Source organism: Camelina sativa, chromosome 10 (genome assembly GCF_030686135.1).
Source record: "Camelina sativa cultivar CO46 ecotype springtype chromosome 10, ASM3068613v1".
Classification (NCBI taxonomy): domain Eukaryota; kingdom Viridiplantae; phylum Streptophyta; class Magnoliopsida; order Brassicales; family Brassicaceae; genus Camelina; species Camelina sativa.
In genome coordinates this window covers 23,402,177-23,422,508 of record NC_141889.1, presented here as the reverse complement: position 1 = coordinate 23,422,508, position 20,332 = coordinate 23,402,177, and the positions used below count along the sequence as shown (strand labels likewise).

The 20,332-nt window shown below is 33.5% G+C and overlaps 1 non-coding gene across 1 annotated transcript; it reads left to right on the top strand.

Annotated features, from left to right (window-relative positions):
* The first annotated feature begins 14,344 nt into the window (after positions 1–14,344).
* Positions 14,345–14,453, top strand: LOC147937237 (small nucleolar RNA R71). Its single transcript, XR_015569799.1, has one exon. It is a non-coding gene; the product is annotated as a small nucleolar RNA R71 (small nucleolar RNA).
* Positions 14,454–20,332: the final 5,879 nt, after the last annotated feature.

The following is a 20,332-nucleotide window of genomic DNA, read 5'->3' as shown; positions in this document are numbered from 1 at the left end:
TTTAGAAAATAAGTAACTCCTTTTCACATTTTCAACCTAACAACAAATATTCTCAAAAGATTTTAGGGGGTTGTATTGGATTCCAATTTATGAAGATTTTTGAAGAGTTCAACAAAATCATTAAAGTGAATAAGTGAAAGATTGTTAAAGATTGCTAGAGTTCTTTTTTCAGACTAGTATGTTCTTTCTAGGGGGAAGGATGTTCCATCATTATAAAGATTGCTTGAGACCTTTTTCCACTTTTTACATCAATAATTTTGACGTTTTTATCGAGTCACATTTTTTTATTGAGTCAAAACTAGTAGAGGATTATGATCTTATTCTAACGGTTTATTTGATTTGGATTAACACTCTTATGACTCTTGATTATGCTTGACAACAGAACCGAATTTTGGAAAGACTGTGAGCCGACTCAACAATCCCCATGTCCCTATTCGATGGATATTCAGATGATCTAATGTCGTCTCTAAATTTTATAGGACCTAAACCGGACTTAATTATCAAGCCCTGGGAATTGGTATACATTGGACTAGATCTCTACATTCTAGCCACACAAGACATTGCACTTCTTCAAAAGTATGTTCCCCTCTGTCTTCCTGATAGTTGGGTTTTCACCCAGGCTATCAATTCCCTATGCAGTTGTAGTACAAAGGGTTATCAATCCAAATGGTTGTCTATTGCTAGCAGGAAGGATATGATCAGAACAATACAAGTCAAGCCAAGCAGATAGGGTTTTTGTTCTAACAGTCCTAAAATAAATAAAAAAAATATATAAACAAAGAAACCACACGACCTAAGCACTCGATGCAAGCAGTCGAGTACATGATCGAGTGGGGTGATCGAGTAAGCAAATGAGATATGAACAGCTCGAGGTATTACTCGATGCAGGTTATCGTGTACCTGATCGGGTAAGTGGTCGATTAAGTAAAGAAAATGTAAACAAATAAAATACGAAAGCTCCTAAGGATGGGGTAATCGAATCCTAAGTATTCTAGACCAGCACAGATGCCTTACATGCCTCAAGCAATTATTTCCTAGACAATGAATCTCTAAAACCTTGTCACCGCACTAGTAACAATCAACCTTGATCACTTACCCCACTCTAGCACTAGCAATATGAACAAGCAGACATTAAGAACGATTCATTATTGTCAGTAAACTCAAACTCATCTTATCCCTTACTCAGAGTCAAGTAAACCTCTAGCATTGGCTAATTCACGCATCTCATCTACACCTCTTGGTCACTGAAACACCCTAGATCTAATCTCAACCTCTCGGTCTGTTGACAGCATTAAGAACACCAACCTAGAAGGAAATCAATCAATCATTTACAATCAAACTAAGGCATCCTAACCGATCAAGAACACAAAATCATCTATCCCATCCCTAGAAACTTTACTACACTACTCGGACATGATAACAAGGAACAAAATAACGAAAATGAATGAAACTTGCATTGTATTAAAAGATAGAGTAGAGTAGAAAGAGTATAAGATAGAAATCTAAGAAAACTATAAAAACTATGAAATAAAAATGCAAAACGAAAAGGAAAATGTTTGAGTCGCTCAGTTCTCTCACAGAAGCTCTTGCTCTCTGGTTTGAGGGTCTGCGGTGTGCTCCTTTGCGAGCTAGGAGAGGAGGGGGTTTATATATGGAAACTCTTTTGACCAAGCTTCCCAAACCTGCCCGATGGTCTACTCGATGGGGTACACGAGGGTGAAGTCGGGTTACTCCTCGGGTGAATCTTCGGGTTGTTCCTCATGCTCATGGATTCTCCTCGATCGTGTTGGGGTTCGGACTTGTTCTTGCAGCTCGATGGCTCCTTCGGGTACATGCTCGGATTGTCCTTGTTTTTCCCCATTTTTGGCTTTTTAGCACCTGTTTTCATCCAAAATATGCAAAGCAGAAATGCAACACCCTAAATGGTCTAAAAGTGAATTCCTACAGTTAATGATCTAAAAATGCTAAGTTAGAAGTATGAACAATGCAAAATATGGACAAAAAAGGATGCTAAAAGCATATAAATTAGAGAGTTATCACTTCCCTTCAATACTCTAAAAAAAAGAGAAAAAAAAAAGAGAAAAGAAAAAGAAAACAAGAGAATAAGGATATAGGTAGCAAAGAAGTGAGACAAGGGATACTTTGGATTTAGATTTCATGGATGCATGTCCAGTATATATATATATATATATATATATATAAAAGAGCAAGGGATCTATAAAAAAAATGATACCCTAGAAAATTAAGGAGAAATAGATTTCTTGGAAGTGAGAAAAGGGAGAGGAAAGGAGTCATACAAAGAAAGTATTGGCTTGAAGAGAGTCTACAAGCCATTGATCGATTTTTCCTTGGTAATATTTCACTTTTTATTATTGTTTAATTTATGTAAAGAATATGACAATGGAGATTCTGGAGATTCTAAAGAATTGTGGGATCAAGGAGCGTTGATGATTCTCATGGACAATTACAAATGTAAGTTCCTAATGTCAAGGCTAAGAAGAGTGCAAAGACGATATCCCAAAACTTTTTTTCCATGATCATGATTTATTCTGATTATTTGCTTGAGGACAAGCAAGGTCTAAGTCTGGGGGAGTTGATAACATCATTATTTCACCCATATTAGCTATAGTTTTCATATGCATTTAGGAAGATTTTGATAAGATTTTGTTAAACAAAGAATATATATTACATATATACATCAGTTTAATTTCCTTTATGAAACTAAAGAATAACTTCGAGGATTTAAACCCAAAAGTTTAGTCGTCAAAGAGAATTTAGTAAATGTGCTACAGTGGATTGTTTACAAACAATAAATATATCTACTAGATATATAAGTTTCATTTACGAAACAAAAATTAAGAAAAAGATTTCCGCTGCCGGGCTTTAAACCCAAAATTTCATAGTTTCCAAAGAGGAATTTAGCCAATGTGCTACAACAGATTGATTGTTAAAAAAAGAATAGATATTACACATATACATCAGTTTTATTTCTTTTATGAAACTAAAGAACAACTTCAAAGAGGATTTTAACCCAAAATGTTAGTCTTCAAAGAGAATTAAATCAATATGCTACGGTAGATTGTTTATAAACAATAAATATATAATACTACATACATAAGTTTCCTTTATGAAACAAAAAATCCAAAATTCGCTGCCGGAAATAGAACCTAGAATATAAGTCTTCAAAGAGAAATTTTGTCAGTGCACTACAAAAGATTTCAGTTGTCGGGATTTGAACCCGGAATGTCATAGTTACCCAAGAGGAATTTAGCCAATGTGCTACAACGGATTGTTTGTTAAACAAAGAATATATATTACATATATACATCAGTTTAATTTCCTTTATGAAACTAAAGAACAACTTTGAGGATTTAAACCCAAAATTTTAGTCTTCAAAGAGAATTTAGTCAATTTGCTGCAGTGGATTGCTTATAAACAATAAATTTATCTACTACATATATAAGTTTCATTTACGAAACAAAAACAAACAAAAATTAAGCAAAAGATTTCCGATGATGGGCTTTGAACCCTAAATTTCATAGTCCAAAGAAGAATTTAGCCAATGTGCTACACCAAATTGTATGTTAAACAAAGAATATTTATTACACATATACATCAGTTTAATTTCCTTTATGAAACTAAAGAACAACTCTGAGGATTTGAACCCAAAATTTTAGTTTTCAAAGAGAATTAAGTCAATGTGCTACAAGGGATTGTTTAAATATACTACATATATAAGTTTCCTTTCTTAAACAAAAAAACAAAAATTCGCTTCTGGAAATAAAACCTAGAATTTAAATCTTCAAAGAGAAATTTTGCCAGTGCACTACAAAAGATTTCCGTTGCCAGGATTTGAACCCGGAATTTCATAATTTCCAAAGAGGAATTTAGCCAATGTGCTACAACGGATTGTTTGTTAAACAAAAAATATATATTACACATATACATCAGTTTAATTTCCTTTATGAAACTAAAGAACAACTTCGAGGATTTAAACCCAAAATTTTAGTCTTCAAAGAGAATGTAGTCAATGTGCTACAGTGGAGAAAATATTTCTGCTGCCAAGATTTGAACCCGGAATTTCATAGTTTCCAAAGAAGAATTTAGCCAATGCGCTACAACGAATTTTTTGTTAAACAAAGAATCCCCTATATATTAAAAGAGAAGCATTTTGGAGAAAAAGCTGATGTGTCGTCGCTAGAGAGCACAATAGCCAATTTATTATTCACCCTTAATATTCCATAAAATTACATAAAACTGCCACTGACTATATATAAATTTTTTTTTGTCAATTGCCACTGCTCTTCAATTTATTTATATACACAACATTTTGCTCCTATAAATTCTAAAATTGGTGAATATTATTAAAAAATTGATAAATATTACCCTACATATTTTCAAAATTAAATTAAGTTCACTATGTATTGTAATATAATAATATGAATATATTATGAGATGTAAAAAATATATATATTGAAAATCATATTTTCAGAAATATAAATAATGTTACCTTTATAATAATTTTATAAAGCTCTAATAGTGAAAGAATAGAAGATCATTTGAAACTGTCTCAATGTTTATTCTTTTGCTAAAAACAATAACTGTATTTGCCCAAAAGAACATATGATCACCAATTGAAATGACATGAATATATACTTTAATTTGGATAACTAAGTAGTTAAACATTATATATAAATCTGTAATTATAGTGTTTTTATAGAAAACTTAAAATTTAGAAAATTCAGTTCAATAAAAATGAAAACAAGTAATAATATTATACCAATAGCTGAGATATATAGGGATCTAATGACCAATAAAAATTTATTAAATCCAGTGATATAATATTGTAACTAAGACCAATTATATAAGGGATTTAATGACCAATTATAGTCTTCCCCCTCACGAAACAATTTTATAATTTTATATCTCCATCAATTACAAGCACATATATTACTTTAAAAAAATAAAAATATCCAAATTAATAGAATTCTCCTTAATAAAATACCTTCTGGTATCTCTTATATAAAATACTTTATATCCCATTTTCTTATTTGCCCTTCTTACACTATATTATTTTCATGAAATTGTCATTAATATAACTAAGGAATATTACATTCAATAATTGAAGGAAATCTATATTATTAACTGGGGAATACACTTAAGGGTTAAAAAAAATCATATCAAATATCGATGTCACCAAACTGACCCAATTTACATATTAGGAAGAAAAAAAACATTAAACAACAGATTTATTATATTTTAGGAAATCGTTCAAATTAGTTCCATAATAATCAGGTTATGAGAATCATGTATGACAAAAACGGGACGAGAATTTTCAGAACAAGAATTTCAAGTAGAACATATGCGTACATACTATTTACTCATGTAAATTACAAGGAATGGGTTTTTTGGGTCAAAAAAAAATAAATGTTGCAATCAGACATATTAGACGGGTCTGATAGCTTTACAATTATGTTTTTAATAAAATTATGAAAAATAACTTCGCACGTACGTGCGGGTCCGAACCTAGTATATATTACACATATACATCAGTTTAATTTATTTTATGAAACTAAAGAACGACTTCGAGGATTTAAACCCAAAATTATAGTCTTCAAAGAGAATTAAGTCAATGTGCTACAGTGGATTGTTTATAAACAATAAATATATAATACTACATACATAAGTTTCCTTTATGAAACAAAAAAAACAAAAATTCGCTGCTGGAACTAGAATTTAAGTCTTCAAAGAGAAATTTGGCCAGTGCACTACAAAATATTTCCGCTGCCGGGATTTGAACCCATAATTTTATAGTTTTCAAAGAGGAATTTAGCGAATGTCCTACAACGGATTGTTTGTCAAACAAAGAATATATATTCCACATATACATAAGTTTAATTTCCTTTGTGAAACTAAAGAACAACTTTAAAGATTTAAACCCATAATTTTAGTCTTCAAAGAGAATTTAGTCAATGTGCTATAGTGGATTGTTTATAATCATTTAAGCTAGGACGTAAAAAATTATGCATACCTCTTTGTCCATAAGATTCCTTGGTAAGATCCTAACCCATGAAAGCAAGCGAAATGGAAGCAAATTACACAACTATGTAATTATTAAAGCAGTGAAGAGCAAGAAACTAAAGAGGTCATAGAATTGGGCATACCCTACCTAGTACATGTCCTCCAGCTTTATGAACAACTTGTGGGACAAAACCCATGAGACCAATGATTCCTCCTCCATACACAAGATTCAATCTCCTCGTCACCTGTTTCACAAAACAGAGGAAAGATCAGTTGGCATCAATATCGTTATCTATACTATTAAAAGGGAAGCATTTTTAATAAGTAGACATAGAATTTGAGATTATTATAATGAAATGCCACTGAAAACAGAATAAGTATATATAGAATTCATGTAGCCAAACAGATTGATAATAATTATACTAGCCAAACAAATATTAAATGATAATAACACATAATAATCGGAAACAATTAAGACCTACTATAAAATCGGAAACAATTAAGACCTACTATAAAATCTAAATAAACCAACCCACAAAATTAGCGTAGAAAATTTAAACAACTAATTAAAACTAATTAGCACTTAATTTATAAGGGAAGTTCATAATATAATCTTAGCAACTTAATCTAGGAAAATCTCGGAAATTAATATCAAAATCTCGAAAAAATCAATTAAACATAGATAATAAGGAAATCAGAATCAAATATATCCCAATAATTTATAACTAATCGACAATTAAAAATCAAAACAGTCACACAGTATACCATTTTAATAACAAACTAATTGATTGTTTCTTAAAATATCTACCAATATAACAAATGTTTTTCCTTTATCAATCACAGTTGTAAATATATTTCTGAAAATTTAGAATTATTTATTTTCCTAACCTACTAAACATTCTGAGTAATTTTAGGAACCATAACTATGAAGAAAAATATATTTTTAACTATGAAAGATTTTCTATAACCCTAAATGACAGCTTATTTGTTTTTGTATAAATATTGCTTCTATTGACAAGCCGATCTGAAACGACCCGACCCGTTTTTTTTTTAAAAAATACTATATATATAATTAAGCATCTCATACTACTTAATTAAATCAACCCAAACCACAAAACATCATTTAAACCAACCATAACCATCTTACACAGCGGAAACGTACAAACAATACCAAACCAATATATCCTTAATACAATAATATTCCTAACCATTCTATCCAACAACCTATCATAACTCTAACCAAGGTTCCAACACATAACCATAAATAGCCAACAACACACAAATGAGACCCTAGATCATCCTCGTCCTCATCGCCTTGATTCCACGTTCACACTTGCCTTTATCTGCACCGCAAACACAAATTGAGATGCATGAGTATTTAATAAACACTCAGTGAGGCCATCCTCCCATTTTACTAGGCTAAATACACAAGCAATTGAGATTCTATTATTAAAGCCAACAACCAAAACACAAACAACACAACAAACCAGGAAAACAAGACTCGGTTAAGTCTGGTGTCGACCGACACTAAGTCGGTTTCGACCGACGCTAATGCGTCACTGGTGTCGACCGACACTAGGTCGGTGTCGACCAACACTCAACCAACATGGTGTCGACCAACACTCAACCAACATGGTGTCGACCGACACCAACTAGTGTCGATCGACACCACCTTCGCAGAATCGATCTGCACGAAGCTGAACGACGAACCTCCGTTCCAAACCGCTTCGAAACCCTCACAAACTCTTCCAAACTTCTCAGGAACCTATGGGAACATGAAAACAACCAACCCACACAAGCAAAACACCAAAAACACAAAGAAACAGCCAAAACAACAGAGATCTCAGGCTTAGATCAGCTATTGTCAAGCACTCACCTCTTTTGCAGGAAGATTCTCACTCAACAACAACGAATCCAACACTTAGAAGCCTTCTCCTTCGTTTCTAACACAAGATCTTCACTCCACAGCAATAGGTCTCTCAAGAACAACAAATTATCTCACAAATCTCTCTCAAAAACGTTTTCTCCTTCTTCTCTCTGCTTCTCTGTCCAAAAATGGCTAAAAGGACGAAATAAGTCGAGTTCCCCTTTTAAACTCGAGTTTAGGGCTTCTCTTAAATCAACCACGCAAACCGGACGATTAAAGTCGAACCAATCGAACCGTCAGCAAACGGTGTCGACTGACACCACATGTGGTGTCGATCGACACCCTAACCAAAATTCCAGAAATTGGTTCGCGGACGTTACACGATCACTCAGATTCATCGTTGTAGTTCTATTAAAATATTTTTTTTGGTGCTTTTTTTGTAGTGTTTTTTTGGTATTTATTTTTGTGGTGTTCTTTTGGATTATTTTCTTAAGCCTATGTTTTTCCACATTTTTTTTTTGTGGTTTATACATAGTGACATGTAAAGCCAAAATCCTAGGAAAAACTGTTACAATGTTTTCAATCAAAAAAACTTCAGAATACACAAGCTACACCGTACCTTTTGCACAACTCTACAAGTTTTATTTTTTTATTATAACTTATATATGTTATAATAGAATATAACGTTACTGTAGTCGCAACCCTCAAGTTTTCAATAATATATTATAAGGTCTGTTCGTTTCAACCCTCAAATTACAAGTGAGCGACTTAAAAGCAATGAATTCGGTAATTAGTGTCGCTAATACTAAACCAGAGACAGATTAAGAATGATTAAACGAACTGGCCCATAGTCTAATCAAAGTTTTGAAATTGCATGATTAAAAGACTTTTAAAAATGATTTACGATTGTAATGACTGTATTTTCTAAGGTAAAACAGGGAGGAGAAAAATCAAAGCACTTCTTGACGTGTAGTATACTTTACTTGTGATTGATTTTACTGTATTTAGAGTTATATAGATGAAAACAACATGTAATTATGTACTAGATTTATGCATCTATCTACAAATAGTAAAAGATATATATATATATATATATATGCGTGATATAAAAGATAAATTGTTTTTTAATATATTACATAAATTGTAACTTCACATATTTTGTTTTACATTTTAGGGGTAGATTATTTTTGATTGGAAGAGAAAAAATCAAAAAGGTAATTTTGTTTTGTTGGTCGTAAAGACCAGCTAATTTTTTTGACCCGTTGGATCCTGGTCATATAAACTTGTGGATCTTTGTTTACAAATTACAAAATATTAATGAAAGTCGTTTTTAAAATTGTTCATAACTAATAAGATTATTAATATTGGTGATGTATATATGGAAACTTATTTAATTTTGGTAGTATATTATTTGATATTTCTAAAAGGACCATCTAATTTAATATTTATATAGAAAGAAACATGTAATTCAGAGAAAATATATTATCTAAACTATTTTGGATAAAATATGAGGATGAGAATTTTGGGTAACACGGATTCAAGCATGATAGATTCAGACATAACATTTACTTATGTGGATTACATGGGACGGGGGTTAATATAATTTAATCTATTGGAGGGCAGGCATAACAGACGAGGTTAATCTGCTTGAAAACTATATTAAAGTCATCCGGTTCATGAATTTATAGCTAATTGCTAATCTTTATCACAATCGATCTGGGTTCGTTATCATGTCGATCCAAAATTTATAGTGATAACAATATTATGAAAGCAACCCAATATAAGTTTATGTTCTAAATGTCATATCAAATAAATATATCTACCAATAAAACTTCGTACATATATGCAGTTCCGAATCTCTTACATATTTTCTTATTTGTTGGACTAGAATATAAGATCTCAAATATTAAAAATTTAAAATTATTATTGAATCCTTAGTTATGAGATAGAATATAAAATCTCAAATAGTTAAATCTATACTATTAAAAGGGAAACATTATTCACTATGTAGACATAAAGTTGGAGATTATTATATCAAATGCCATTACTAAATTGAACAAACAAAAAACAGAAGAAAGGTTAGATTTGTATTAAAAAAATATTGAAAAAGACGCAGACTCTATATAACCCGATCCGACAATTCGTGGGTTGAGAAGCATTTAATACATAGGATCCAAACACGTGTTGGGCTAATTTATACAAATCAGCCCAATAGTAAATTACGTGTCCAATATATTGGACCTTTATTTTCTGTACTATTCATTATTCTTTAAATCAATAGTTAATTCATCAGTTCATAAATCATAAATCACGAGAATTATGGAAACGTATATTATGTGATTACGCAAGGTATCCAAACAGGTATTTATTAACTGAAAGTTAGCCTAATCATTCCTACAAATTAATTAAGAATGACAATTAAATTAGATTACTCTCCCAAATACGGCATATCAAAGATCTGTTAAACAAACGAATTCCCCATTACCGTAATTAGTGCACATGAATTTATAGGAATGATGTTTTCAAATTAAGAATTGATTATAAAGATTATTTGAAACCGAACTTATGCATTCTTAATGTGTATACTATTCCCCTAAATGTGTATACTATTCCCCCTATGATTTTTGAAGAGTTCAACAAAATAGAAAGTAGCATTAGTATAGGATGGAACATCCTTCCCTCTAGACTTAAATTACACCTTCCTCGGTGGGAAAAAAAGAAAGAGATGAGGATGAATAATCATAAGGAAGAGTGTAGGGTTTAAGAACAATGTCACCTTGATGGAATGATGTTGTGTCGACTCTAGACGTTTAATGGTTGCCCAAAAATTGTCTAAAGTTTGGCTGTGGAATGAAAATGTGGTGACTAACCGTTTGTACTTCCTTTGGTTGCTTGTCATCGAGTATGAACTAAGCTAAGTTCATTCGGATTCTATTTGTTATATGTCTAAATGCATCCTCCTTGAAACAAAAACCTAAAACCATCAATAATAATGATAAAATAAAAATAGGAAAAGCATACCTAAATAAAATAATGGTGATGGTTGGTGGTTGGTGGTAGGATGGTGGTGGTTCGGGGTTGTCTCACGGTACACGAATGAACGGTCGCGGACAGCAGCAAATGGTGGGTATGGTACGCGGTATACAGGACATGGTACATGGTACATCGGACATGGTGCGCGGTAAATGGTACATATTACATGGTACATGGTACATATATAGTACGCGGACGCGGTACGTAAAACATGGCATTGGCTACGGTTGGTATGGCTGGTGGGGACTCTCGGCATCGATCACTCAAGGACGGTGATGATCCGTTGCCTTCGGCGTACGTCAGTGATAGCAGGTTTTTTCACCCAGGGTATCAATTCCCTAGGCAGTTGTAGTACAAAGGGTTATCAATCCAAATGGTTGTTTATGCTAGAAGGAAGGATGCAATCAGAACAATGCAAGTCAAACCAAGCAAATATGGGTTTTATCTAACAATCCTAAAATAATAAAAGAAAAGAATATAAACAAAGAACCACACGACCTAAGCACTCGATCCAAGCATTCGAGTACAAGATCGGGTGGGGTGATCGAGTAAGCAAATAAAATATGAACAACTCGAGGGATTACTCGATGTAGGTTATCTTGTACCTGATCGGGTAAGAGATCGAGTGATGAATGAAAATGCAAGCAATTAAAATACGAAAGCTTCTAAGGATGGGGTAATCGAATCCTAAGTGTTCCTAACCAGTACAGATGCCTTACATGCCTCAAGCAAATATTTCCTATACCGATCAAGAACACAAAATCATCTATCCCATTCCTAGAAACTTTACTTCACTACTCGGAAATCATAGCAAGAAACATAACAACAAATATGAAGGAAAATTGCATTATATTAAACGATAAAGTAGAGGGATAAGAGTACAAGAATGAAATCTAAAGAAATGATTAAAAGTTGTGAAATAAAATCCAAAACAAAAGGAAAAAGTGTTTGAGTCGCTCAGTTCTCTCACAGAAGCTCTCGCTCTCTGGTTTGAGGGTCTGCGGCGTGCTCGTTTGCGAGGAAGGAGAGGAGGGGTTTATATATGGAAACCCCTTTGACCTAGCTTCCCAGACCTGCCCGATGGTCCAATCGATGGGGTACACGAGGATGAAGTCGGATTACTCCTTGGATAGATCTTCGGGTTGTTCTTCCGGCTCCTGGATCCTCCTCGATCGTGTTGGGGTTCGGACTTGTTCTTCCAGCTCGATGGCTCCTTCGGGTACATGCTCGGGTTTGTCCTTGTTTTTCCTAATTCTAGGCTCTTAAGCACCTATTTTCATCCAAAAAATGCAAATGCAAAAATGCAACACCCTAAATGGCCTAAAAGTGAATTCCTACAATTAATGACCTAAAAATGCTAGGTTAAGGGTATGAACAATGCAAAATATGGACAAAAAAAGAATGCTAAAAACATGTAAACTAGAGAGTTATCAGTCGGTCACGTTGAACATGGCCGGTCAGTAGGTGGTACTTGCCAATAGTCATAGTGTGTTGCCAATCCATGGTATTTCTTCTTCTTCTTTTTGGCTTTTATGTTTTCTATTTTTCTGTTTTGTTTTTTTTTTTGCTATAAACCTGAAACTAAAATGCAAAAATATTAAAAGTAAAAGAAAATAAAAACTTACTAGACATGGGTTGCCTCCCACGAAGCGTGCTTGTTTAACGTCGTTGGCTCGACGTTAGAGGCCAAGTTAGGCTTGAGAAGAGTTAGCTTTGGGAATCAATGCTCCTTCAGCTCCTTTGATATCTTGATAATCTGCTCCAGCTTCAATAACAAGTTGTCCTTTTGCAGAAGTTTCGAAAACTTTTGCATGAAGAAGAACTTCTTTAGTATGCCTTATCATCTCTTGGATCTGTTCCTTGCTCTCACTACTTAGCTCAGGAGGAACTATGATCTTGATCTTGGATATTTGAGGTGGCTTAGGCGGTTTAGGCGGCTTGGGTAGCAGGTTGTTGGTACTTGTGGATGCTCCTTGGTTTAATTGCTTCAGCTTGTTGATGTTAGGATCCATCGACTCTTCATGTAATGGGTTGGATGGCCACAGCTTCGACTTAGAGATAGTCGGATATGACTTCTTCTTGTTGATGTTAGCAAAGGTTGTCCTCTTTTGACTTGTGGTCTATGATTTTTCCAACAGTAGCTAGGAATGTTCTTCCTAAAATCAAAGGTCTCTTGGTATTTTCTTCCATCTCTAAGATGTGAAAATCGGTAGGGACTATACAATCTCCTAAGAAAAGTTGTAGGTCTCGAACTAATTCGTCGCGAACCTTTTGTGATGAGGCTCCAAAGACTAAACTGAGGTTGGATGGCGATATGTCTCGCAATCCTAGTGTATCAGGTACACTTCTTGACATAACATTAAAATTATAACCAGAATCACAAAGAGAGTTAGAGAATTCAATGCCTGTTATGGAGCATGAGCAAACAAAACGTCCTGGATCTTCATCTTTAGGTAGTCTCCTTAAGGGGTAGTGGCTTGCGGTTTCTTCATAAAATGGACATGTCATGCGAATAACATCTTCATGAGAGTCAAAGAGTGGTACCATAGGCTTGGCTTCACGGTAGGTGAGGCTGGTACGGCTGAGATAGCATTGCAATATCCTTTAGGATTCTCTTCGGGTTTTCCCAGAAGTACACCAACTTGGCGTGGGACGGCATTAGCGGTTTGAGCAACTTGAGTTTCAAGCTTCTTGACATGGATAGAAATGCTTTCAAACTTCCCATTCAGTTCAGTATAGATGTTATCCATCCTTGAGTTGATCTCTCTTGATTGCTTTTGAAAAGCAACAAGGAGTTCTTGCATCTTTATATCGACGTAGGCATCAGCTTGAGAGGTAGGCGCCTGGGCTGGTCCGGATTGGAAAGGTGGCTTGTTGTTGTTGAATTGAGCTTCTGGCTGAAAGTTGTTGTTGTTTCCACCGAAATTATTGCCTTGAAAGCGGTTAGCTTGCTGAGGATAATTCTGATCTTGGGAATTCTCCACATTTGGGCTCCTATAAGAAAGATTAGAAGTATTTCTAAAATTGTTGTTGAAGTTGTTGTTGTACCCTCGGTTTTGGTAGTATCCTTGAGCACCAACATAGTTGACTTCTTCTTCTTGGTCATAAGAATCTTCTTGGAAAGGCTCCATGTTTCCATTGTTAATAGTCTCACAAGATTTTACTCCACGTTGTTGGTTCCTTAGAAGTTGGTTCATCATGTTCTTAAGATCAGCAATCTCCTTAGCATCGGAATTGCTAGTACGGATGGTTCTATCAAAATCGGTACAAGTGTTGCTACTACTTGCGGCAAGGTTGTCGATGAGAGCTCGTCCTTCTTGAACAGTATTCGAAGTAAAATATCCATTGCTGGCCGTGTCGAGTGAAAGTTGATACTTAGGGTGTATTCCTCTATAGAAACTACTTAAGAGGTTACCTTGAGCAAAACCATGATGGAGGCAGTTATCTTCATAGTCCTTGAAATGTTCCCATGCTTCATACAAAAATTTGACCAGTCCTTGTTGAAAACTTTGCAGCTTGTTGCGAAGAGAGTTGGATCTCGAATTTGTGTAGAAGTGGTTGAGAAAGGCTGACTTGCATCCTTCCCAACTAGTAATCAATCCAGGAGGTAGAGACTTTAACCATCTATGAGCCTTGTCAGCTAGAGAGAAAGGAAAAAGCTTACACTTCAAGTAATCTTCGGGAATTCCATTGGTTCTTGCTGTAGAGCAGATTTCTTCAAAAAGATCAATGTGGTACATCGGTTGTTCAGTAGTAAGGCCATGGAACTGATTTTGTTTAACCAAGCCAATAATTTGAGGTTCAATCTCGTAATCACGTCTAGGAGGATGAGTGATTCGGATAGCAGCGCGGTCTTGAACAAATTGGTTAGGAGCATCATAGTCGGCAATGGTGAGGAGAAGTGAAGCAATCATGAGGAGAAAACAAAGGAGTTAAGGCTGGAGAAACAAAGTCCGGAGTCCCACTCGACTGCCCACTCGACCAGAAAACTCGACCGTGTGCTGAGAGTGACTCGACCGAGTGGAAGGAGCACAAGAAAACCCAACTCGACCGAGCACCGGGTAGAGTTGGCCGAGCCGCCTGGCTATTTTGTCCTTTAGCATTTTTAGGGATTTCCCTCCTTTTTCCTATTTAAGGACCTTGTACCTGCAGCCACAAGGGGGCAGCTTTTTAGATATTCTCAAACCTAGTATTTTACCCTTTTGGGAATTTATGCTTTTTGCACTTTTATTTTCTTAGATCTTGTACCTCTTTTGAAGGAGAAAACACAAGATTCTTCATACTTGTTTGTTTAATAACTTTCACAGTATCAAGAATTCGATTTTGATTCCTTCTCCAATATTGTAGATCTATGTTTTATCTTTCTAATCATGCAAGTTTCGTGTTTTCTGGGTTTATGACTTTTCTGTTCATCATGTGTGATTGTGAGTAGTTTCCTTAGCTCTTAGGGATGGGTTAGGCTGGGTTGTGTTTGAGGTTTGTTTGATTTGGTCAAGCTTGATTGTTGTAGATCTCTTCTAGGCTAGATGTTCTTAATGCTGATCCTATAACTGAGAGGGTAGGGTTTGATCTCAAGCTTCTTAGCATCACACCAATGTCTAAGGTGCATAGATAAGGCTAGATCTAGAGATTATCATTAGGCTTGCTAAGAGATTAGAAGTCTTGTTTGATTCTTGACATATTACATAATGCTTGCTTGTATAGATTCTTTACTTTGTGAGAACAAGTCTAGAAATATATTAGCTTGATTGTTATTGCCATGAGAGTGGATTAACATGTTCTTAGAGATTATTGTCTAGAGATTAGCTCATGTTGATTGAGGTTTGTTGATCAAGTTAGATAACCACAATCTAAGTTCAGCCCATGAATCCATCCCTAAGACCTTCCTTGTTTATTGATTTCTTAGTCTAAATCCTGTTGTTTGATCGTTGTTTGATTTACTTTTGTCTTGCTCTGTTTTGTCTGCATTGCTCTGTTTTACGTTTTTGTCCAGCTCGACCCTGCACTCGATCTACACTCGATCGAGTGCTTGCTCGAGTTCATTCCCAGAACTCTTGTTTACGATTTGTGTCTGTCCTGTCTTGTTTCTTATTTCATTCTAGTTGCATTTCTGTTGCATTCATTTAGTTTCCTGTTCATTACTTTCCTTGCATTAGTTCATTACCTGCATTACTATAGTTTGATATCTGTTCTAGTTTCATTATTGCCATAATCATTATGTTCCATTACATATAGTATCTTGTCCATTCAGCTTTTACATTCTGCAATAGGTTGTTAGTGACAAACACCCTCTATAATTGGCTTAACTTAGACAAGTATTGCACACCCTGATTGCTTGCATTCACTCATTTAGGATTGATACCTCTTATACTACAATTGCATAAGGGGAATTTAAACACCTTGCTTTCACCATTCATCATCATCATATCATTCATTCACATTCCATTTCACACACACACAAGAAAGATACTAGTTTCATCGGGCATATCTTCCGGATGAATAAATGGATCTACTTGATTTAACTTCAAGGATAAAGATGACTATTTCGGATTTCCATAGACACCAAGCACGTTAAAATGTGAGTTCTAGAAGGTTTCCAAAAGTGGCCCGTACTATAAAGCTCTAAATCTGTCCTGAAACGTATTTTCCTTGTCTTTTGGTCCAAATTGCTATAAAAACCTGTAAAACCTTCTTGAAACCTGTAATACTTGATAATAGACCTTTTATACCTGAAATCTCATCAAACTCTTCCTAAATGCATATGAAAACTATAGCTAATATGGGTAAAATAATGATGTTATCAAAACTTATATATGTAGTAGATATATTTATTGTTTATAAACAATCCACTATAGCACATTGACTAAATTCTCTTTGAAGACTAAACTTTTGGGTTTAAATCCTCGAAGCTGTTCTTTAGTTTCATAAAGGAAATTAAACTGATGTATATGTGTAATATATATTCTTTGTTTTTGTTTAACAAACAATCCGTTGTAGCACATTGGCGAAATTCCTCTTTGGAAACTATGAAATTTCAGGTTCAAATCCCGGCAACGGAAATCTTTTGTAGTGCACTGGCCAAATTTCCCTTTGAAGACTTAAATTCTAGGTTCTATTTCCAGCAGCGAATTTTTTTTTTTTTTGTTTCATAAAGGAAACTTATATATGTAGTATATTTAAACAATCCACTGTAGCACATTGACTTAATTCTCTGTGAAGACTAGAATTTTGGGTTTCAATCCTCGAAGTTATTCTTTAGTTTCATAAAGAAATTAAACGGATGTATATGTGTAATATATATTTTTTGTTTAACAAACAATCCGTTGTAGCACATTGGCTAAATTACTCTTTGGAAACTATGAAATTTCGGGTTCAAAACCCGGCCGTGGAAATCTTTTGCATTAGTTTTATATTTTTGTTGCGTCAAGGAAACTTATATATATAGTATATATATTTATTGTTTATAAACAATCTACTACAACACTTTACTAAATTCTCTTTGAAGACTAAAATTTTGGGTTTCAATCCTCGAAGTTATTCTTTAGTTTCATAAAGGTAATTAAACTGATGTATATGTGTAATATATATTCTTTGTTTAACAAACAGTCCGTTGTAGCACATTGGCTAAATTTCTCTTTGGAAACTATGAAATTCCGGGTTCAAATCCCGGCAACAGAAATCTTTTGCTTTATTTTTGTTTTTTTTTGTTTCGTAAAGGAAACTTATATATGTAGTATATATATTTATTGTTTATAAAAAATCCACTGTAACACATTGACTAAATTCTCTTTGAAGACTAAAATTTTGAGTTTAAATCCTCGAAGTTGTTCTTTAGTTTCATAAAGGAAATTAAACTGATGTATATGTGGAAAATATATTCTTTGTTTGAAAAACAATTCGTTGTAGCACATTGGCTAATTTCCTCTTTTGAAACTATGAAATTCCAGTTTCATATCCTCGCAGCGGAAATCTTTTGTAGTGCACTGGCCAAATTTCTCTTTGAAGACTTATATTCTAGGTTCTATTTCCAGTAGCGAATTTTTGTTTTTTTTTTGTTTCGTAAAGGAAACATATGTAGTATATATATTAATTGTTTATAAACAATCCACTATAGCACATTGACTAAATTCTCTTTGAAGACTAAAATTTTGGGTTTAAATCCTCGTAGTTGTACTTTAGTTTCATAAAGGAAATTAAACTGATGTATGTGCGTAATATATTTTCTTTGTTTAACAAACAATCCGTTGTAGCACATTGGCTAAATTCCTCTTTGGAAACTATGAAATTCCAGGTTCAAATCCTCGCAGCAGAATACTTTTGTAGTGCACTGGCATCGAATTTTGTTTTTGTGTTTCATAAAGGAAACTTATATATGTAGTATATCTATTTATTTTTTTATAAATAATCCACTGTAGCACATTGACTAAATTCTCACTGAAGAGTAAAGTTTTAATTTCAAATCCTCGAAGTTGTCCTTTAGTTTCATAAAGGAAATTATGATGTATATGTGTAATATATATTCTTTGTTTAACAAAAAATCCATTGTAGTACATTGGCAAAATTCCTCTTTGGAAACAATGAAATTTGGGTTCAAAACCCGGTAGTGGAAATCTTTTACTTTATTTTTGTTTTGGGTTTCAATCCTCGAAGTTATTCTTTAGTTTCATAAAGGAAATTAAACGGATGTATATGTGTAATATATATTCTTTGTTTAACAAACAATCCGTTGTAGCACATTGGCTAAATTACTCTTTGGAAACTATGAAATTTCGGGTTCAAAACCCGGCCGTGGAAATCTTTTGCATTAGTTTTATATTTTTGTTGCGTAAAGGAAACTTATATATGTAGTATATATATTTATTGTTTATAAACAATCTACTACAACACTTTTACTAAATTCTCTTTGAAGACTAAAATTTTGGGTTTAAATCCTCGAAGTTGTTCTTTAGTTTCATAAAGGTAATTCAACTGATGTATATGTGTAATATATATTCATTGTTTAACAAACAGTCCGTTGTAGCACATTGGCTAAATTTCTTTTTGGAAACTATGAAATTCCGGGTTCAAATCCCGGCAACAGAAATCTTTTTCTTTATTTTTGTTTTTTTTTGTTTCGTAAAGGAAACTTATATATGTAGTATATATATTTATTGTTTATAAAAAATCCACTGTAACACATTGACTAAATTCTCTTTGAAGACTAAAATTTTGAGTTTAAATCCTCGAAGTTGTTCTTTAGTTTCATAAAGGAAATTAAACTGATGTATATGTGGAAAATATATTCTTTGTTTGAAAAACAATCCGTTGTAGCACATTGGCTAATTTCCTCTTTTGAAACTATGAAATTCCGGTTTCATAGCCTTGCAGCGGAAATCTTTTGTAGTGCACTGGCCAAATTTCTCTTTGAAGACTTATATTCTAGGTTCTATTTCCAGTAGCGAATTTTTATTTTTTTTTGTTTCGTAAAGGAAACATATGTAGTATATATATTAATTGTTTATAAACAATCCACTATAGCACATTGACTAAATTCTCTTTGAAGACTAAAATTTTGGGTTTAAATCCTCGTAGTTGTACTTTAGTTTCATAAAGGAAATTAAACTGATGTATGTGCGTAATATATTTTCTTTGTTTAACAAACAATCCGTTGTAGCACATTGGCTAAATTCCTCTTTGGAAACTATGAAATTCCAGGTTCAAATCCTCGCAGCGGAATACTTTTGTAGTGCACTGGCATCGAATTTTGTTTTTGTGTTTCATAAAGGAAACTTATATATGTAGTATATCTATTTATTTTTTTATAAATAATCCACTGTAGCACATTGACTAAATTCTCACTGAAGAGTAAAGTTTTAAGTTCAAATCCTCGAAGTTGTCCTTTAGTTTCATAAAGGAAATTATGATGTATATGTGTAATATATATTCTTTGTTTAACAAAAAATCCATTGTAGCACATTGGCAAAATTCCTCTTTGGAAACTATGAAATTTGGGTTCAAAACCCGGGAGTGGAAATCTTTTACTTTATTTTTGTTTTGGGTTTCAATCCTCGAAGTTATTCTTTAGTTTCATAAAGGAAATTAAATGGATGTATATGTGTAATATATATTCTTTGTTTAACAAACAATCCGTTGTAGCACATTGGCTAAATTACTCTTTGGAAACTATGAAATTTCGGGTTCAAAACCCGGCCGTGGAAATCTTTTGCTTAATTTTTGTTTTTTTGTTTCGTAAATGAAACTTATATATGTAGTATTATATATTTATTGTTTATAAACAATCCACTGTAGCACATTGACTTAATTCTCTTTGAAGATTAAAATTTTGGGTTCAAATCCTCGAAGTTGTTCTTTAGCTTCATAAAGGAAATTAAATTGATGTATATGTGTAATATATATTCTTTGTTTAACAAA